Source organism: Kogia breviceps, chromosome 10, assembly GCF_026419965.1.
Source record: "Kogia breviceps isolate mKogBre1 chromosome 10, mKogBre1 haplotype 1, whole genome shotgun sequence".
NCBI classification, from domain to species: Eukaryota; Metazoa; Chordata; class Mammalia; order Artiodactyla; family Physeteridae; genus Kogia; species Kogia breviceps.
The window spans coordinates 102,719,049-102,740,745 of NC_081319.1; the positions used below are offsets into that span (position 1 = coordinate 102,719,049).

The 21,697-nt window shown below is 44.8% G+C and overlaps 1 protein-coding gene across 1 annotated transcript in view; it reads right to left on the minus strand.

Moving 5' to 3' along the window:
- Positions 1-21,697, minus strand: part of RREB1 (ras responsive element binding protein 1) — a 187,807-nt gene that overhangs the window by 142,383 nt on the left and 23,727 nt on the right. The gene's annotated exons all lie outside the window — the stretch shown is intronic.

The following is a 21,697-nucleotide window of genomic DNA, read 5'->3' on the forward strand; positions in this document are numbered from 1 at the left end:
CAATGATACTGAGCTCTGTGTTCATCTTTTCTAGCTAATTCATAAACTTGGCAGTCAAATGAGCCATCCAAAGGTCTGTTTGTTCATATTACATATAAATATCATTGACCCAACAAATAGTTATTGAACATCTAATAGGTAAAAAAGAGTTATGCTATTAAAACCATGGTGATTTGCCACTTCACACCCACTAGGATGGCTGTAATAAAAAAGACAGATAATAACAAGGGTCACCAGGGACGTGGAGAGATGGAACTCTCGCACACTGCTGGTGAAAATGTAAAATGCTACAGCCACTTTAAAACACAGCTTGACAGTTCCTCAAAATGTTAAGCATAGAGTTACCATCTGACCTAGCCACTCCACTCCTAGGTACATAACACAACACATGAAAACATACATCCACACAAGAACTTGTACAAGAATGTTCATAGCAGAGTTATCCATAACAGCTAAAAAGTAGAAACAACCCAAATAGCCATCAACTGATGAGTGGACAAAATGTGGTACATCCATACACGGAATATTATTCAGCCATAAAAAAGGAAAGAAGTATATACTACAACACGGATCAATTTTGAAAACATACTAAATGAAATAAGCCAGACCCAAAAGGACAAATATTATTCTGACTCTGTTTATATGAAATGTCCAGAATAGGCAAATCTTTGGAGACAGAAAGTAGATTAATAGTTACCTAGGGCTGAGGGTTTGGAGGGAAATAGGGATTGACTGCTAATGTGTGGGACATTTCTTTTGGCGGTGATAAAAATGTTTTTTTAAATTGATTGTGGTGATGGTTGAACAACTCTGAATATACCAAAACCATCAAACTGTACGCTTTAAATGGGTGAATTGCATTCTTTGTAAGTTGTACCTCAACAAAGCTGATATATATATATATTCCATATATATATATATATATATGGAATTGTGAGATATATATATATATATATATATATAGGTTCTGTAGTGGAGAAGTGATACAAAAGTGGATAATTTATAATCCATGCCTTAAAAGAGCTTATAGGCTAGTCTCTGCATCCATAAGAAGTAATCATGAAATGCCAGCCAACATTTAATAAGAACCATTAAATAGGTACAAAGTTCAGAGGTTCCAAGGAAAGAGAGCACTTCAAATAAGAGTCATTGGGGCAAGCTTCACAGAAGAGAAAGCGATGGGGCTGAGCCATGGAGAATGGCTAGAAATTTCATGTATGGAGGTGGGGATTAGAAATAGTAGATGCAAAGGCACAGTGGCAGCAAGTTATGAGCCCTGTTCAGAGACCAGTAAGGATTCCAGTGTGTATGGATGACAAGCCTTACGGCAACAGCAGGTGATGAGAGTGAAAGTCAACAGGCTGAGGCTCTCCCACAGAGAACTCTGAACACCATCCATGGAAACCCTCAGGGACGAGGGGCCTCAACTGGGGCGGAGCAGGGAAGGGATAGAGGAGAGCTGATGGGGAGCCACTTCGGAGGAAGAACTGATAGAAAATCAGGTGGTGGGCCGGGAATGGGGGGTGAAGAAGTGAGGGCCAAGATGATGCCTGGGTCCCAGCCAGATGGCGAGAACGAATGACTAATGAGAAAGTCAGAGGTAGGAGCCCATTGGAGGTGGAAGGTAACAGAGCAGGTGACGTTGAGCCGGAAGTAGAAATAATGGAGACCATAGAGCTATGCCGTGGAAGAGAATCGAGGAGAAAAAGGATGTGGATGTTGAAGAAGGCCCCTAGGATGAGGTGACACAATCTGCTGAGTCTCCTGAGACGTGTAGGTGTCCCAACCCCACCCAAAGGAGGGGGCAGGGCGCTCCAGACAGAGGGAGCGGTAAGTGGCGAGTACAAGGGCGGAGAGGCGTCAAACAAGGTCAGTTTCCGGAACTGCAAATACCTGACTCTGTGGCTGGACCAGAGGGAGGAAGGGATGCAGCTAGAGGTGGAGCTGGAGAAATCGCCCGTGGGCCAGACGGCCGAGAGCTCCGGGCACACTGTGGGGCTGCCCCGTGCTTTATCCGACGCCGCCGAGCCCCTGGAGAGGGCTTAAGGAAGAGGCAGACAGAGCCTCCCTCGTGGGACCACGGAGAAGGGTCTGGGGGACTTGGCATCGGAAGGCTAGTTAGGAATTAATAGAAGAGCCCACCTAAGAAATAATAAGGACCCTGTCAGCCGCTGGCTATAGAGGTGGAGAAGAATGGATTGGTTTGAGACATAATCAGGACACAGATGCAATAGGATTTGACCAATTTGATATGGGAGAGAGGCACCAAAAATCCCTCTGGAGCACTGACCATGGGGTGCGGCATCAAAAGAAGGGAAACCACGGCAGCATCGGTAGAATGACACGTGACAGAGCAGGGGTGAAAGTAAAAAGAGGGGGACAGACAGAGGGACCAGAGGAGGCAGGTGGTCAAGAACATGGAGTCCCCTGGGCTTGGTCCCAACGGCTTTGGAGCGAGAAGAGACTTGAAGGAGACAGCTTCCCCGGTCTTGGTTTGGGACCCGGGTTGGGGGGGTGGGTCCATGCGTCATGGCAGGGTGGGGGGAGTAGGGGGTGGTGTGTGGAAGACGAGAGGAGGCTGGACCCAGGAAAAAGGCCTGGAGAGACATCTGGGGGCCAGAAAGGATGGGAAGTAAAAGGCTAGAGGCTATAACCCCAGGGAAAGGCCTGCCATGAGGTGGATGCAGAGGAGGGGTGACAAGTGCTCTAAAGGAAGTGAAGGCCTGAAGGCTGAGAAGTGAGGTGATAAAAGGAGGGGGGTGAGAAAGGAAAGTAACACCAGCAGCATAATAGCAGCTAATATGCACTGAACACCTACTATGTGCCAGCCGCTGCTCTGAGGGCCCCCTGTGAATGATCTTGCTTACCCCCTCCGTCCTCCAACCTGGCAGGTGCCTTCTCACCCCCATCCTACAAGTGACGAAACTGAGGAGTCCCAAGGTCCCTGGACCGGGGTGGCTGGGACCTGGCAGAGCTGAGCTACACCCTGGGACCCGCTCTTTCCTTGCTGTCATCACCCCTGCTGCTGTTAGTCAATCGAGAATGAAATCGTTTGCTAACAGAAAATGCCTACTTGATTGTCTTGACTAATCTGAATAAAATACTCTTGACTTGAGTTTGGCAGGAAGGGCCAGTATCGTCTGTGCGTCTTAACAAGGACTTAATTGGAAAGATAAGCAAATGGCCAGCTTTCAGTATTGCTAATTTGGTTTATAACCATCCCTCCCGCACATCAACCTCGGGTACAAACCCCTTTCTGTTCTCCATAGACATTTATGCCCACAGGAAAGGAATGTAGATCCAGAGAGAGAGAGAGAGAGAGAGAATACAGATCTATGAAACAGAACACAGCTTTTGAAGGAAGGTGCGTACGCGTGTGTGTGTGTGTGTGTGTGTGTGTGTGTCTGTCTGTCTGTCTATGGCAGAGGAGAAATGGTACGGAGATCAGCCTTGGGGAAAAAGAGGGATAATTAATATTCCGTGACAGGAGGGAAGGGGAAAAGAGAGTAGAAACTTAACCACTGCATCCGGTTTGACTACGGACGGCAGCAGGGCCGCAGGGCAAGGGGAGTGGTAGGTAGGCTTGAAGCAAGAAGGCAGGAACTGGTGGTAGAAAAGTTCAGCTCCGTGTTAGCTTCAGTGCCACGGAGCCACGGAAGGGACAGGACATATGGCAGGAATTACTGACGGTGGGAAGCTGAAGTGAGTAAAATCCATCACAAGGGGGATACGACACCAGAAAGGGCCTGAGGCTGTGAGAATGGCTAGCGGCCAAGGGCCCCCGAGGAAGACGGCCAGTTTCCGTGACCAGGAGCCTGAGGGGAAGGATCGGAGGAAGGAGGGGGTCAGAGGGTGGGAGACGGGGATGGAGACCTCGGGGGAGACAGAGGAGCAGGTGAGTCTTGTGAGCCGGAGAGAAATCCTACTCGTGGGGTTGAGGAAACGATGCTGGAAGGACAGCCCACGAGTCCTTGACACCGAGGGTCCCCCATTCACGGAGGGACCCAGAATGAGGGCAGGAAGGAGGCTGAGAGGAAAAACGTGAAGTTGGTCACTTAGGCCCTCGTGCAGGAGGGTCTGTAGATGGCGGGCGTTGACGGGGGACACCCACGTCAGAGGAGGCAGCACGGGCTAAGCCGCGTCCCCCCAGATTCGTAGGCTGAAGTCCTAGCCCCCAGGCCCTCAGAGTGTAACTGTATGCGGAGGTGTGGCCTTTACAGGGGGTCATTAGGTGAAATGAAGTAACTGGGATGGTCCCTAATCCAGTAGGACTGGTGTCCTTCTAAGAAGAGGAGATCAGGACACAGACACACACAGAGGGACGACCAGGTGAGGACACAGGGAGAAGGTGGCATCTTCCAGCCCAGGAGAGAGACCTCAGGAGGCACCAACCCCACCAGCACCTCGATCTCGGCCTTCCGGCCTCCTCAACTGTGAGAAAATACGGTGCTGCTGTTCCAGCCCCGCAGCCTGTGCGGCTCAGTTGCAGCAGCCCGAGCTGACCGAGGCAAGGAGGGACCTGAAGACGACGGGCAGGCAGAAGTCTTGAGAGGCGGTGCTGAGATGTCCTTTCAAACGTCCAAATCCCCTCTGTAACGTAGCCAATTAGATGCTCCCTCTCCGACAAGCCGTGCAGCGTCACAGGGATGGGCTACCTTCACACAACTTCTGTTACCCTCAATACGTTATTACCTTAGCTACCCAGATACCTTGGGGAATGCATTCTTTCTGGTGTTTTTCCTTTGAAAGGTCAAACGTTTGGAGCAGAATCGTTATCTAAAATGTATTACGCACTGCCTCACTTTTTCTCCCTTTTCTGAAAAGTCAGAACGTTAATATCTTCACAAGATGATGTTATAAACTTCAAATAATTTATTGGATTGTCCAATAAAGATAACTTCTTATAAGCAAGATTTATACTAGGCCACAAGATGATCGCATCTTCAAGAAACTCTCCATCTGCGTAGGTAGGTACTAGCTATTTGCTAGCACCCGCTAGGCCTCCGCAGTAGATCCCAGTTGCAGTGTTTTGTCTGTTTTTAGTTATTTTTCCTCCCTCACTATCTGGCTGTGTCTTGTCACTTCTTTCTGAACTTAGTGTGCCTGACAGTAGCAACTTCCTCTTCCCTTTTTAATTGATGGTTTCTCATCTACGTGGTTAGGAAACTGGATGACCAAGATTGTGAGAAATGTGTCAAAAGTAAGTGTAAGGGCCAGCAGCTCCTTTTGCTGCCCAGAAGCCAAAAGTTGCTGATGTCCTGATTCTCAGTTGGGTTTTAGATTGATGCATGGTTAAAGCATACTTCTAAACTATTAAAGTTGTTTCAAAGATATCAGAATATCAGGGAAGGTTAAATAACTCTTCTAAGTCAACCTTTCCTCCATGATGTAAGTTTATTGCTTATGGAATTTTTTCATGATTTAACTTCACCCCTCCACAGAAAGGGCCGGCCATCCCTCCTGCCTTCAGACAACGTGGCAGGTATTAGAAAAAAAAAAAAAAAACTGCTCTATTCTCACAGGATGTAGATTCTTTCTTTCCCTAAAAGATGTACTCAGAGTTCAACATTTGTTTCCTTGTCGGAGAGCGCTCTTTTGTCACGTACCAGAGTACAAATAAATGAAATAAATACTCCTTCAATAAGTAGTAAGTATCTGTACCTTTGTGGGTTCAATTGAGGGTGGACAGAAGCAAAGTAAAATTTCTGGAGTTTCAGTTAAGTCTGCCCCCAAACGGTACTTGTCAGTCGAGCTTACTGACAGTGCGGTAGAATTTCCAATACCTCTGGCCACGGGTCCTCCTACTTTCATAGACTAAGTCCACGTGTTCCCAGGCCAAAGGATCAGAACCGAGTTTTCAACTGTAAAAAGTGCTCAAGAAGCTGCAGTGAATTACACAACTAGATAGCCACGAAAGATGCTGACAACTGCAAACCCTGAAAACGATGGGTCTGTCCTAACAGACAGAAGACTCTCTTTCTTTCCCTCAGGAAGAAATAAAGTCATATCTGGTGCTTGGGTGTCGTTCCCCAGTGACTAGGGCGCGGGGGTGATACTACCCACTGCCTCTAACTCCTACAAGGCAATGGACTTAGCAATTTCAGGCACTTTTTCATATGCTCACCTCAGCTAAGTAATGGAGTCCATGCTCAAAAAAGAAGATATTTTAGACTGTGTGGGCCGACTACGTAACTTCTTCGTGTTACTAAAGAAACCTGACATTCGTTACTCATTCATTCAGCCAGCGATTGGGTGCACTGATCATGCTCCGGGCTCTGAGTACAATAGAGCACACGAGTTCCCTGCCCCAGTGGGTCTTACAGGCTAAAGGGTTGTTATGTTTTAATGTCCCTATCTTTTTTTTTCTTTCTTCTTTTGCGGTACGCGGGCCTCTGACTGCTGTGGCCTCTCCCGCTGCGGAGCACAGGCTCCGGACGCGCAGGCGCAGCGGCCACGGCTCACGGGCCCAGCCGCTCCGCGGCACGTGGGATCCTCCCGGACCGGGACACGAACCCGCGTCCCCTGCATCGGCAGGTGGGCTCCCAACCACTGCGCCACCGGGGAAGCCCTAATGTCCCTATCTTTAACATCTCTATCAGAGTCAAGGATCTGAAGCAATCATGTACAGAATGTGACAGACAATATAGGTAATTCAAATTTTAAAATGTGAGCTCTCTCCACGTCAGATCCGTTCCTCTTCCCCCACGATTTATCTTTATAGTTGTATGAATCCTTCATGTTTCCTGTGCCTTACAGCCATTCCATTGTGTATCAGATCATGATATTATTCCTAAATTGAAACCAAAGTTTCAGGCTTCAACTACTTTCTTTCTTCTCCAATTTCTCAGAAATTGGACTTTACAAAGCAAAACAAGGACTGCAAATATACGTGGAAGTGGCCCATTACAGTATAAGGAGCGTGGACTGGGCTGTGAGACAGCCCTGGGTACCATCCTGGCACCGTCACTACCAGCTGTCACTAGTACAGGTGTCCAACTCTGGAGAACTTCAGTTCCTTCAACTATGAAACGGATGTAACAATGAGGGTCAAAAGAGATGATATGCATGAAGCGTTCAAAAAAGGCATCTGGGGCTTCCCTGGTGGCGCAGTGGTTGAGAATCCGCCTGCCGATGCGGGGGACACGGGTTCGTGCCCCGGTCCGGGAAGATCCCACGTGCCGCGGAGCGGCTGGGCCCGTGAGCCGTGGCCGCTGAGCCTGCGCGTCCAGAGCCTGTGCTTCGCAACGGGAGAGGCCACAACAGTGAGAGGCCTGCATATCACAAAAAAAAAAAAAAAAAAGGCATCTGGCCCCTGTTATGTATGCAGTAAACTGTGGCTCTTATTGTATATTTTAAAATTTGATGCTTAATATTTACATGCTGCAGCAAACACGTACATCTTAGTCCAATAAAACTGTTAAGGTTACATCAAGTTCCCTATGTAATCTTTTATTTAAAAAAAAATAAAACAGAATAGTCCACGTCAAGTTCATTATTTCTTGACTGCTACATGATAATCATCCATTTATCAATATGACTATGTTTATATAGCTGGATTTACATATGTGAGCATGTATATACATAAAAGTACTTATAAAGCTGTTTAGTGTTACTGAAATTGTATTATGATGACAACAGATAAGACAAAATTGTTATAACTGAAATACTGAGTTAGAAACTTTCTGCAGTCATTAAAACAATGGCTTATTTTATAGAAATAGGTAGACCTGAGTGATGTGACTCTCTGATTGGTCAAGTTGGTCCTGTTATTTCAGATGAGTTTGGGATAAGGGCTGATTTTCCCATGATTCCTTTGGTAGAGAACCCAAGGCACACGGAGAGTACATAATATGCCCGACTCAAACAGCTAGTGAGTGGAGCAAGGTTTGGAATCCAAGTCCTCTGAGTCTACAGCCCAAGTTCTTTCTATTGCACTCTATAGGATGACAGGAAAATTTATGTCCTGATCAGGCTGTAAGTCTAGAGTTGCACAGAGAAACAAACTTTCAGTTTTGGGGGAAAAAAAAAAAAAAGGAGGGAGATGAGATAACTACATGTAGATATTAAGCATGCAATACAGCTAGAATATACATAACGTACATATGTTCCATCCTATGCCATAGTGCCAATGCAATGCTAGACTGGTCAATGGAATCAAACAGGAAACCTAGAAGTATTTGCTATATGTTGAAGGTGGCACTTCAATCAGCAAAGGGAAAAGGATAGATGAGTCAACAGAGCTGGAACAACTGAAAGGGAAAAAAATTCACACCAAATACCAACTTCACACTAACTTTACACCAAAGGCTAAAACCTATTCCAAATAGATTAAAGAATTGAATGTAAAATGTAAAAGGACAGAAGAATCAGAAGAAAAATATGTAAATATTTACCTGGTCTCTGGCCGGGCGGGGGGTTGGGGGGACGGAGGCAGGTTTGAAGGGTTTTTAGGGCAAAGGAAGAAACCATAAAGGAAAAGATGCACATTTCTATTTGCATAACAATTTTAGATTTAAATACATTAAAAAAAAAATCTACAGGCTAAATTGAAAGGGAAATGACAAACTAGGAAAAAAGCATATTTACAGGCAGAGTTGGTAACGAGCCTCAGTATAACAGTATAACAAAAGCTACACTTTAGTAGGTGTATAAGATGTGTTAGCTTTGCACACAATATCTCATCATAATCCTATAAGGGAGATACAGTTAGTTCCACTTTTAAAATAGAGAAGTGAAGACAGTGAGTGGCTAAGAAGTAACACAGCCCCGGTCTCAGAGCTAATAAGCATCAGAACAGACACATGAATGTAGACCTCTTTCTGAGTTTCATGCTTTTCCTCTTAATTTTTATGCTCTACCAACTCTTACAAGTCAATATAAAAAGAGCACCTCAACTGCAAAATGGACAAAGGGTATGAAAAAGCAATTCACAAAAGCAAACATATAAATACTTAATAAACACATTTTAATGTCCAGCATCTGTAGCAATGAAAGAAATGCAAATCAAAGCTTGCAGTTAAGATTTTTTTCCCCTATCATGTTGGCAAAAAATATTTTAAAATTTCAATATCTAATTCGGGCAAAGCTGAGGAAAATAGATGTACACTGTTGTGGCAATGATAGTGTTTCAATTATCTTGAACAGAAATTTGAAAATTTACATCCTTGAAAATGTGTACTTCTTTCAGCCAGCCACTCCACTTCTAAAAAAAAAAAAAAAAAGAATTCTAGAAGCTTTTCTAAAGAGATATATACAAAGATATTTGTATAAAGATGGTTGTTATTAGATCACTTGCCATCATGAAAAACTGGAAACAAGCTAAATGTCTACTAGTAGGGCTTTAGTACATAAATGGTAAAAGATTCATATGCTAGAATAACAGGCTACCATTAGCAATCATGAAGTGTAAGTTTACTTAAGGTTGGAAAATGTTCAAAATACAGTAAGTGAAAAAATTATAAAGTGGTATGTGTTATTTTTAATTTTTGTTTTTGTCCACATTTTTCAAATTTTCCAGAATGAATATATATTACTTTTACATCAGGAAAACAATTATTATTAAAATACCAATAAACCTGAACCAGAAGAATACCTAGTTTAAGATTACAAAGTTTAGGGCTTCCCTGGTGGCACAGTGGTTAAGAATCAGCCTGTCAATGCAGGGGATACGGGTTCGAGCCCTGGTCTGGGAAGATCCCACATGCCTCGGAACAACTAAGCCTGTGAACCACGGCTACTGAGTCTGTGCTCTAGAGCCTGCAAGCCACAACTACTGAGCTGAAGTGCCACAACTACTGAAGCCCATGCGCCTAGAGCCCGTGCTCGCAACAAGAGAAGCCACTGCGATGAGAAGCCCACACACCACAACAAAGAGTAGCCCCCGCTCACCACACCTAAAAGAAAGCCCGTGCGCAGCAATAAGGACCCAACACAGCCAAAAATAAAATAAACTAATAAATTAATTTTTAAAAAAAGATTACAAAGTTTAAATATGATTTCTACTTAAAACTTGTTATGTTCCAAGTTTGGGTATACATGGGAATTCAAAGTAAGAATCAAAGATAGAAAGGTTCCTGTGGAACCCCAACCAGATATAAAAGCAAGGTACAGATTTCTATATATGAAGAAACTGGTGGTTAGGCCACTAAAGGGTAGAGGCCCTCCCCGACCCCACTCCATCCCCAAGGAAGTTAACTGCCCTTCAGTATTCAAATCCATAAGAGAACTCATAAATACCTCATACAGAGACAGGTATTTTTACAGGAAATAATAACCTGCATGTTCAAGATAGGAATGACCTTTAATTTCTATCTTTCCTCTTAGGTAATATTAATATTGTAATTTGTAAATAAAGTTGTTCAAATTGTATGGATCTTCCAAGATAACCAGTATATATATATATATTTCTAAAAATATTTTCTTGGCCATGCCATGCAACATGTGGGATCTTAGTTCCCTGACCAGGAATCGAAACTGTGCCCCTTGCATTGGAAGCATGGAGCCTTAACCACTGGACACCATGGTGGTCCCCAAGATAACTGATTTTTAATTTAAAAACACTTAAACAGTAAGAACTGAAATATACTTCTGCAACATATAAATAGTATCCATTTCAAACCACAGCCGACTAATATACTTCACAGGGAAATTATACTTCATAATGAGAAGCTAGAGGAACTTCTTTAAAAATAAGAACAAAAATCTCCAGGACAGACAAAAATTATTTAGTATTGTTTAGCAAATTTTTCTGGCCAATGCAATAACACATGAAACAGATTACGAGATTTAAATACTGGAAAAAGTTCACATTATCATTAATTGTAGATATCACTGTGTAAATAGAAAAATCCAAAGAAATTAATGGAAAACTATATTCAAGAGAAATCTAATCAAAGTAGCTATCATTATTGAAATCCTATGTGATCAACACTGCAGTGCTATATTCGCAGTCAGGCAGCTAGTAAGTAGTAGAGCTGGAATTCAAACCAAGTCTGATCCATTCAAAACACTCCAACAACTGTGTTCTCTTCAATATGTTATTGATTTGCTCTGTAAGCGAATAGCTATAACATATGCAAGTACACACACACACACACACACACACATCCTATATGAAAGCAATAAGCATCAAAAAGTACAATTAAAAGAAAAAGTACAATTAAAAAAACCCCATTCACAAATCAACAAATTCAACAGAGTTTGTGTGTAATCAATAAAAGAAAAAAAAGAAAAAAAAAAAACCCACCTAGACATAACCTAGACATAGATATAACAAAAAGTAAAGAGAGATGAAGCAAGATTTAGATAGGAAGGCTAAAATTTTACTTTTAAAATGTATATTCTAAATTAATTTATATGTTAACTGCAATTGACCAAACCCCCAACTAGGGCTTCCCTGGTGGCGCAGTGGTTGAGAATCCGCCTGCCGATGCAGGGGACACGGGTTCGTGCCCCAGCCCGGGAAGATCCCACATGCCGCGGAGCGGCTGGGCCCGTGAGCCATGGCCGCTGAGCCTGCGCGTCCGGAGCCTGTGCTCCGCAACCGGAGAGGCCACAACAGTGAGAGGCCCGCGTACCGCAAAAACAAAACAAAAAACCAACTGGATAAAACATTTTCTACAAAGAATCATAACAAAACAGTTCCCATGTGAGCCTAAAAGAAACAGATGAGAATAGTAAAGAAGATTTTGCTACACAACTGCAGGAAGAAGGCATATTAAATATTTAAACAATTATCAATCTAGAATTAAAGCCTGGGGACTGTGCAAGGAAAAACTAATTAACAGAACAGAGTAGATAAACTAGGAATAGATCTGTCTGATACACTTATTAAAAGTCAGTTTATGATACAGGAAGCACCAGTAATCATCAGAGAAGGACAGAATTACTCAGTAACTAATAACTGTTGGAATACTTGGTTAGCAATATGGGGGAAAATATCAAGGTAAATTCTTACCTCAAACTATACACCCAAATAAATTCCTCGTGGATTAACTAGTTAAACAGGGATGTAGTTTTAAAACCGAAAAATAAAATAAAAACAAAATTGGTCATACTCCCAGAGAGAAAAAATGTATCATACCACTGGAGGGGGAAGAAGTTTTAAAACTCGAATGCAAATAAGGAATAGACAAATATAAAATTAGAAATTAAAGGGACATTAAAAAAAAAGACCATAGCTAACTTGACCACATAGAAATATGAACCTTCTCTATGTCAAATTAAAAAAGCAAAACACAAACCAGGAAAAACATCATTTGCTTTTACAAAGGAAATATAAATGAAGGCAAGTAGTTAAACACTTTTTTTTTTCTATTAAATTAGGGGGAAAAAATGCCCAAAGTCCACCAGGATATAATAAAATGAGTAGATATTTCACATGCTGAATTGCTAACGGCATCAGCAAACTGGGCAAAACCTTTTGGAAAGCTTTATTCACACACTTTATGTACATATTATTGCAATCATGTTTTTTCTTTAAGTAAAAAAGACTGGAAAGAAATGTACCAAAATGATAAAGAAATAATGTTAGAGTGATGGGAATGGGTTATATTTTTTCTATTTCCCAAATTTTATGTAATTGCCTTACTTTATTATTATACTAATTTAATTAGACTTATTCTTACCCATATGAAGTTTACGTGTTAGCTCCTCATATTACAGAATCTCAAAGCATTTTATAAAACCAGAAATCTGGGATCGGAGCCACAATTTTCAAAATCATCTAAAAAGCAATCATTCCACTGGAAACATAAACCTGCAGTAAACAGGTCTTGTATTTTTTCCATTTACCCTGGAAAACGAATGCTTTTGTGGTAGGTGAGCGTCTTTTTCAAAAGCTGTGGGAGGAGCAGGATATCTCTGTAAAACTAAAAAATGTGTCAGTGGTGAGTTTGCCTTCCAGTGAAAGCACCCCCCCCAGCAAACTGATCAAAGTCAGTGCCTCTGCTTCTGCCCATGTGCTTGGAAGAAAGATCTTCAAGGAATCCCAACCCACCCCAAGCTGCTACAACCTCCTTCCTCCAGGATGGAGTTAAGAGCGGCCCAGATCACGTGTCTCTTATCTGCAGTTGCCCAAAGAGCCGCAGGGCTTAGCTAGAGCTGACCAGAGCAAGGGCTCAGATCTAGACCCCAGGCAACGGAGAAGGGTAAGGGGCCTTCTCCTAGAGTCTGTTCTATCGCACAGAAACACAGCAGGGGGGTTCAGCTCTGCACGCCACCAGACACCAATACTAAAACCACCACTGGCCCAAACCACCGTGGGACACCACCCTACACCCATTAGGAGGCCTAGTACCAAAAACCCAGAAAACAACAACAGTCAGCAAGGGTGTGGAGAAAATGGAACCCTTGTGCACTGCTGGTGGGAATGCAAAATAGAAGAGCCTCTATGGAAAATCAGTATGGCAGTTCCTCAAAAAATTAAAAATAGAATTACCCCTATGATCCAGCAATTCCACTTCTGCATCTATACCCTAAAGAATTGAAAGCAGAATCTCAAACATATTTGGACACCCATTATTCACAAAAGCCAACAAGCGGAAGCAACCCAAGCGTTCACAGATGATGAATGGATAAAGAAAATGTGGTCTATATGTACAATGTCATTCAGTCTTAAAAAGGAATGAAGTGCTGACACAGGCTACAGCATAGGTGAACCTTGAAAACATTATGCTGAGTGAAATAAACCAGTCACAAAAGGACAAATACTGGATGACTCTACTTATACGATGTCCCTACAGTGACAAATCCATAGAGGCAGAAAGTAGAACAGGGGTTACCAGGAGGGGGATAGGGAGTTAGTGTTTACTGGGTAGAGAGCTTCTGTTTGGGAAGATGAAAAAGTTCTGGAGAGGATGGAGGTGATAGTTGCACAACAGTGTGAATGTACTTTTTTACTGCACTGTACGCTTAAAAACAGCTAAAATGGTAACTTATATGTAATGTCTGTTTTACCACTATATCTATAAAGACGACGGCCACACAAATGCTAAAGGCACCAGTCACTTTCAGTGAATCTTTTACTCGAAGATGCAGACTGCTCCTGGGAACATCCCCCGGGACACAGCACGCACCTGTGGCCGGGGAAACCAGACCTACATGAGCCAGACCCAGGACAGGTGACAGAGGGCGGGGTCACACTCTCTTCTCAGGCCTTGCAGTACTCAAATCAAAGCGGCACATGGGAAACCACAGGAAACCGAGTGCTGGCACCATAAAACTGCAGAGCAATTTCCTTATCGCCATCTCCGCAACTCAGAAGTTTTTACCAAAGGCGTTTACAAAGGGCAAAGTTCTCAACCCACGGGACTCTCGGGGTTGGGCTCCCTGGGTGCTGGCAGGGTCCGTCCATGTCCCGCGGAGCAAGCCTTCCGGAGGGGCTCCCGGTGGGGCTGCAGGGGTGCCGCCACATCAGAAATTAGAGGCTGGAACAAGGCTGGCCGAGAGCTCTGGTCTGAGGACTTGCTTCAGCGATCCGAGTGCCAGGTTTGGGGATTATTTTGAGAACTTCATGCCATAGTCAGACAGGTCAATTTGTAACTTGCCTAATTTAAGTCACCTGTCCCCAAGCCGGGGTCCCATTCAGCTGCTCCTGCATTGTTCTCTGGACAAAGCTCCAAGCACACGTTTCTTTTTAAAACCTGGTCCAATGGCTCTGTCTTCAGTCTTCTAAAGACTCTCTGGCCACCTACTGGATTTTTTCAGCGTGAGGGCTGGGCAGAAAAGAGCAACTCACTGCCCTTGTTCAAAGGAAAACGAGAAGAGTCGCAGACTAGAAGCTAGTCAGACTTTACCGTTAAGTACCCAGGGGGATTTGCAAGAGAATAGCTCAGACACAGCCTGTACTGTCCTCCTTTCAAGGAGAAAGCCAATTATTCCTCTTACCTAAAGAGTTGGGCAGGAGTGTGGTACCTAAAAGCTCCTATGACATCGTTATCCTGGGCACAAGGAGGGAAAAATCAAAAGTGACAAAAATTCAAGTCCCTTGGCTGATTCTGTTCTAAGTTACCAGGAGGAAAATGGTTTAAATGGCTTGTCAGTTTTTTCACATATACAAAAAGGATTATCAACTACTTTCACTTTCTTACCAACAGCATCTTGTCTTCTAAATGAGTCCTGTGTAAGGCATTCAGGGTAAAGCAGAGTCGTTTGATTAATAGAGAAAGATGTTGAAAAAAAAAACCACACCCCTCCTTTTTTTAAACACAAGCATTCTGTCAGATGTGGCCCTTGAGATCAGAGAGCAAAGTTAGAAAAAAACCCAAGTGACGACTCATCCAGGAAGAGCACACTGAAAATGAAAGATTCATTGATGAGTTTCTAGCTCTCAGACGGTGTCGCAGAAGAGAAGCAGGTTCAAGGTGGAGGCTGAGAAAGGCCGGGCTGCGTGGGAAGCAGGGGGGTCACTGGGCTGTGCTGGGAACTGCTGAGCTGTTCTAGCAAACTTGGTCACGGGCATGAAGAACACGGTCCCAGAGTGACAGTTTCTCAGAGCTGCATGGGGGCTGGAGAGGTGCTGGTAGTTAGGGACTGCTTCCCAGGTGCTCATCCTGGCAGGTGGTACTACCTCCGAGGAGGAGGCCTGGAGAGCTGCTTTCAAATGCATTCAGTCCCTGTGGGGAGGATCTCGGGGCCTGGAGGGTCTGGCCTATGCACGTGCACACATAACTCACAACTCCTCATGCATGTGGGGAGACTGGGGTCAGAGAGTGACTGGCTGAAGGTCCAAAGCTACATGAAACCGGGACTGGTCCCATCCCCCCACCGGCTCCCAGAGCTGAGTATTCTCACTTCTTGAAATCTGAAAGCCCTCCGGGGTGCGCACAGCAGCCAGAAGGCACTTGACACGGCCACGTGGCCGTGCAGGCACCGCCAGCAGCTGCTGCATCACCGGGAGGCAGGGCCCGGATGCAGATCGCCCAGCAGCCTGATGGCAGCCTGTCCAGTGGTAGAAGACACCGGGGAAAGAGGAGGAAGCGCCTCAGCGGTCACAGGCGGGAGTGCAAACGCATGCAGATCCTCCCCAGCCTCCCCCTGCTTCCCCTCTGGCTCCAGCCTCTCAAAGTTCTCCTCGTGACTCAAGTTCCTGGAAGCATGGCTTGTCCTTGCCTCTGTTCTCTACCCCTCCATTTCCCCAGCAGCTGAGGATACCCGCCCAGACAGGCTCTCCTCAGCTTTACTGCCTTAATGCTGATTGTAGTGAGCTTCAGAGCTACAAAAGCTTGCACTGGAAACAGGTCTGGACCATGAAGCTGGAGACAAACCAAAGTTAATGTGTCCCGAGAGCCTTGACTCCATCTTGAGCCATGTGGTTTGCCTACAGGACCGCATCTACCGTTTGCCACCACCCCAGAGGCAGACACCTGTTCCCATTTTGCAGAAAGGAGGGTTAGCAGGGCTTGAATCTCCCGAGGTCTCAGTGAGCCTGTCTCACCCCCCAAAGTCACCGATTTATCACTGCTGGTCCCGAAATCACAGCGGTGGGGTCCCTCAGACTGGTTTGGCTCTACTTGAAATAGGGATTCGGACTCTCTTTAAAGGGGCTGGAGTTAAAACAGACCAACAAATCAAAGTCGCTGTGTGCAGACAACTCTGAACTGCCCCGATCTGCTGAAGGCCACTCGCCCTGTCTGCGTGCCTTGCCTTGAGGATGGGAAGTAACAGCAATACGAAATGCCAGGTGTTGCCTGGGAGAAGCTGGCAAACCCCTTCCAAGATGCCAGCTGAAAACAGCCTCAGCTGTAAAGACCCAACTGGAATGGCTCTTCCTTCTTTCCCCAAAGGCAAACCGAGACATCGAGAAAGCTGGGGAAGGGCCCTGATTTCTTTCTCTTTCCTTCCTTCCTTCCTTCCTTCCTTCCTTCCTTCCTTCCTTCCTTCCTTCCTTCCTTCCGTCCTTCCTTCCTTCCTTCCTTCCTTCCTCCCTCCCTCCCTCCCTCCCTCCCTTCCTTCCTTTTCTTCTTCTTTTTTAGATTTTTTAAATTTTTTGGCCACACCGTGCAGCATGTGGGATCTTAGTTCCCCGACCAGGGATCGAACCTGCACCCCCTGCGTTGGAAGCGCGGAGACTTTAACCACTGTACCTCCAGGGAAGTCCCATGGGCCCTGATTTAAACCACGGTGGAAAGAGTTACCAGTGGTTGGAGGACCACTGTTCTGAGCACAGAGGTACTGTTTTCCTGCTGCACCACGAGTGCACCACAGCCCCACCAAGATAACAGGACAAAGGTTAAGGACGGCTGATAAGCTGGGCAAGAGGTGGGGGCTGAGACGTTTGAGGTTCAGCAACGCTGGGAGCAGTGGGAACAGCCCGGGGAAAGAGAAGAACGAATGTGAGAAGGCCTCGCGCAGCCAGAGGGCTTCGCCGGCCAGCTAGCTAGAGCAAGTCATTTTTCAAGAGAAGAAACCACCCAGAGGAAACCGGTCAGAACGCGTGTTTTGAATTCAGACAGATGATCGACGTTGTTTCCCACGCACAGCCTGCCACGACCCGCTACCTCTGCAGGCTTCGTCGGCTGCATGGACAATGGGTGTTTCAAATTATAGAGCGACACGAGAGGAGTTAAAATGCAACTCAAAAATCTGGCCAGCAGAGGCCCTGATTCCATCCTGAAATGAAGACTATTTGTGGGTGTGTATGCAAGTGTGCTCTCCATTTAGAAGAGACTTATCTCCAGTCCCTGAGGCATCTGAAAGATTCCAGAATCGTGCACAGGTTTTTAGACTGCTTTCCGGAGAGGCTGATACACCAAGAAGTCAGGATGCTGGGCTCTGACCACAGGTCACAGGCCTTTCTGGCAGTTGATGGAGAAGGTTCTCTGGGAGGGTAGAAGGGGGAGGGGTGTGGTACATCACATAGCTCAGAGGAAGCTCCTCTGGGACCAGAAATACCTACCGTGGCGCCTGCCACGAAAACCCAAGCGGCCGAAACTGGCTTTGAATCCAAAGGTGCCCCCTAGATTCGGCCCAGCACACCTACCAGGGTCCAAATTAAACCATTTACAGGCCCAGAAAGGTCACCTCTAGGAGACACTTAAGCGATAATCTGTCCTGGCAAAGAAAGAAGTGATTTGAAATCTTAACTGGCCGTGCAGAAAGAGGGTACAAGGAAACAGGCCTTGCCGTGGTTACTGCATTGGTGTCTGGTACCCTCTGGGTGGGCCCGGCCGGTCAAACAGGTTCCACACTGTCTGAAACTCCTTCGTAGATAATGTCAGCCCGATGCACCTGGATGCTACCGCAGTGGAAGATTCCCAGCCTGGATGTGAAGGTTTCCTCACCACTACTCCCCCGCATCTGTGCCAGAACGCGGTGCACAAGACGCACTGCAAGCGTATGGCAAGGGCAGGCCCTTCGTCCAACGCGGACGTGGGGAGAGGGAAAGGGCAAATCTACTGTTTCCTTGAAAGAGAAAGACTACCTAAAGCAAAGGTGCTACAAGGATGCACAAACCCTGGTTCCATCTCTTATCAACTGACAACGTAGACAAATGATCTGACCTCTGCGAGTTTCAGGGTCTGCACTCATAAAGACATACGATGATATGTACCATACAAGACTGCAATAAAGTTAAGTAACACACGAGCACTCAGCACAGGGCCTTGCCCACAGCGAAGAGTGATATTCATTCCCTCAGAGGGTCACTTTCTACCAATTCCAGAGTTGCTGTATACACTGACCTCTGTTGTGCTGCAAATCCTTAACGGTTCTGATTTCTCGACACACTTTTATTAAAAATCAGTTCCATGAGGGTGGAGACCTTGTTTGTTTAATTAATTGCCATAATCCCAGCGCTAACTAAATTTCTGTGGCAGGAACACGCTGATAAAGCGGAGATGCCAACACTATTTGGAACAATTTTGTGTATTTACTTGCAGGTTTGTGTCCAAGCGGTGAGGTATACACCTCTTTGTGTACCATTATTAGTGCCTGGTATCAAAAGTCTATGGTAGGGACTTCCCTGGCGGTCCAGTGGTTAAGACTCTGCGCTCCCAATGCAGGAGGCACGGGTTTGATCCCTGGTTGGGAAGCTAAGATCCCGCATGCTGCACGGCCCGGTAAAAAAAAAAAAAAAAAAAAAAAAGTATTTGGTAAGAATACTCCTAATACAGGAGTTAATTTTATGAAAAATAACTGTGTTCCAAAAAAAAAATTTAATGAGAAGAATACATAGATTTACATTTTTGCAAACTTTTTTAATGCCTGGATTTAGAAAGTGCTGGGGGGTTCTCTGCAGTCTGATTTTTGTTTTCTGGGTTTTTAAAATATTTATTTATTTATTTATTTGGTTGCCCTGGGTCTTAGTCACGGCAGGTGGGCTCCTTAGTCTCAGCATGCAAACTTAGTTGCGGCACGCGTGCGGGATCTAGTTCCCTGACCAGGGATCGAACCCAGGCCCCCTGCACTGGGAGTGTGGAGTCTTCACCACTGCGCCACCAGGGAAGGCCCTCTGCGGTCCGTTGTGATATCACACATCACGTCTCCTCTAAGTCCAGAGAGAAAAAGAGTGAAAAAAGTCAACCTTATTGTTATAAAAATAGTTTTGACCTCATGGACCCATGGAGAGGACATCAGGGATTCCTAAGGTTCCAAACTAGACTTTGAGACCCACTGTTTTACCAGTGATGGCAAGAAAACACCCTATTTGCTGCTACTATTAAGGGTGGTTTTATTTGACAAACATCTGAATTTCAAATTTCAAAACTAAACCCAATTTTTCATCATTTGCCTCTGTGTATATGCCCTCATTCGGCTGGAATCTGCCAGATACTCTACTTAACATAATGACAAGGATATATATTTGAGTGTGTGTGTGTGTGTGTGTGTGTGTGTGTGTGTGTCTGCATGTGTGTGTGTAAAATATAACTTCCCAGGTAGGGGTGCTGCAAACCCGACCTATCCCAAACTGCCCTTTTTATCCTTCCCCCAAACCTGCTCCTCAGTGGTGAGGAACTATAATTTTTTCAATGAAGCATATTTTTCCTCGCCCCAAAGTCAAGTCTTGCAGGCCCAGGCCTGTACTGGCTCTCAGATGGCAGCTCACACCGAGAAAACCCCCTTCCCTTCAGTTTCTCCTCGTCCCTTCTTCCCAGGCACATCCTAAAAATCACGCTTCCTCTTCAGGGTCTTCTTTAGAGGAATAGTCGAAAATTCTTCTTGTCCCATCCAGCTTTAACCACACTGCTGCTTTTGGTAGGGTTAGAAACTTCACAAGTGGATTTCTCTGTTACGTGGAACCAGCTCATGTTAATTTTCATTGTATCATTGAAATAAATTGGAGCATAGAATTTCATCAGTTTATGGTCATTTATAAAACTGTTTCTATTAAATTAGGTGTTGGCTTTGTGCCACGTGTATACAGAGAGGCGGAGGCTAAGGCACAGCATTACAAAGCGATGATATGATCAATTACAGGGCATCTCACCACTTTGCATCAAATTCTCTCGGTGAAGAGACCCACAGAAGAAAGGTCTTGGTGCCAAGGAAAAAATCGTGTTTCTCCTGCACAACTGGTTTGTTTTCATATCACAAGGGCCCTATGAGTCTTATTATTAATCATTTCCCCTATTTGCTTTGTGCTAAGCAGACCAAAGCCAGCTCTGAGGCCCACATCTAGCAAATGATCTGGATTTCGTGGCATTATTTTGTGTATCAACCTCACCCCAGGCTTTAGCTTACATTTCTACTTTAGCCTTGATTCATTTCCTTGTTTATTCACTCATTCATTCATTCATTCATTTAGATCTTCTTTTTGTTTTTAAATTATTTTCCCCCTCTCTTTTTAATTTTTCCCTCATTTATTTTAAATACTGTTGTACTATGCATATTTCTATGACCCCTTTTTGGAATGAAGCGGGGTATATATGAATAAGTAAACTGGGTAAAACTTTAACCTACTTCAAACCAAGCTTCTCCAATGAGCCCTCGAAGAGATTGGGCCAAAATCAGTCGCAGGCATTTGTTTTCTATGATCCATATTGTCAAGTACCTTTCTGGATACGTGTGCGTGGGTACTTAACATCACACACTTACGTAACCCACTTTGAGGGTGTTAGTTTGCAGAGGCTCTCCTCAGATTAGAGGGAAGGAAGAACCACCCGGGGTAAGTTACATATATTATCTTTATTCTCCACAAATACCTATGAAAAGCAATCGCCAGGTGAGAAAACTAAGATGCACAAAGGTCCCATAATTTGCCCAAGGTGACACGGATGGTAAATGGTGACACCAGATTATGAAACCAGGCCTGTGGTACTCAAAAGCTCTCGGGGGTGGGTTCATCCAGTAAAAATTCAGGGAGCTGTCCCTTTATAGTCTGTGAGCATGTTACACTTCAACAAAATGTTAAAAAGAAAAGAAAAAGGCCATGGGCTCTTCTGTATCTCAGTGTGAAGTCAATGTGGCAATGCCAACAGGACAAAATTCGTATGGAGTAGAGCAGAAGACAAAGCAAGGAGTCACTGCATGGGCCCTGATGTTACTGCCTTAACTGGTCCACACTCGTGGGATTCTTGTTCATGCACAAAACAGTAAACTTAATGAACAGACTCTCTCTTAGGTCTCCTCCACTCACATGCCCATCCTCCAAGGACACTGGGTCAGAGGGTACAACCCACATCTGTGTGTCTGAGGCCTCGATAATAAGGTCGGGGGCCTAGAAGATTAAAAAGTGATAAAGACGTTCACAACGATATGT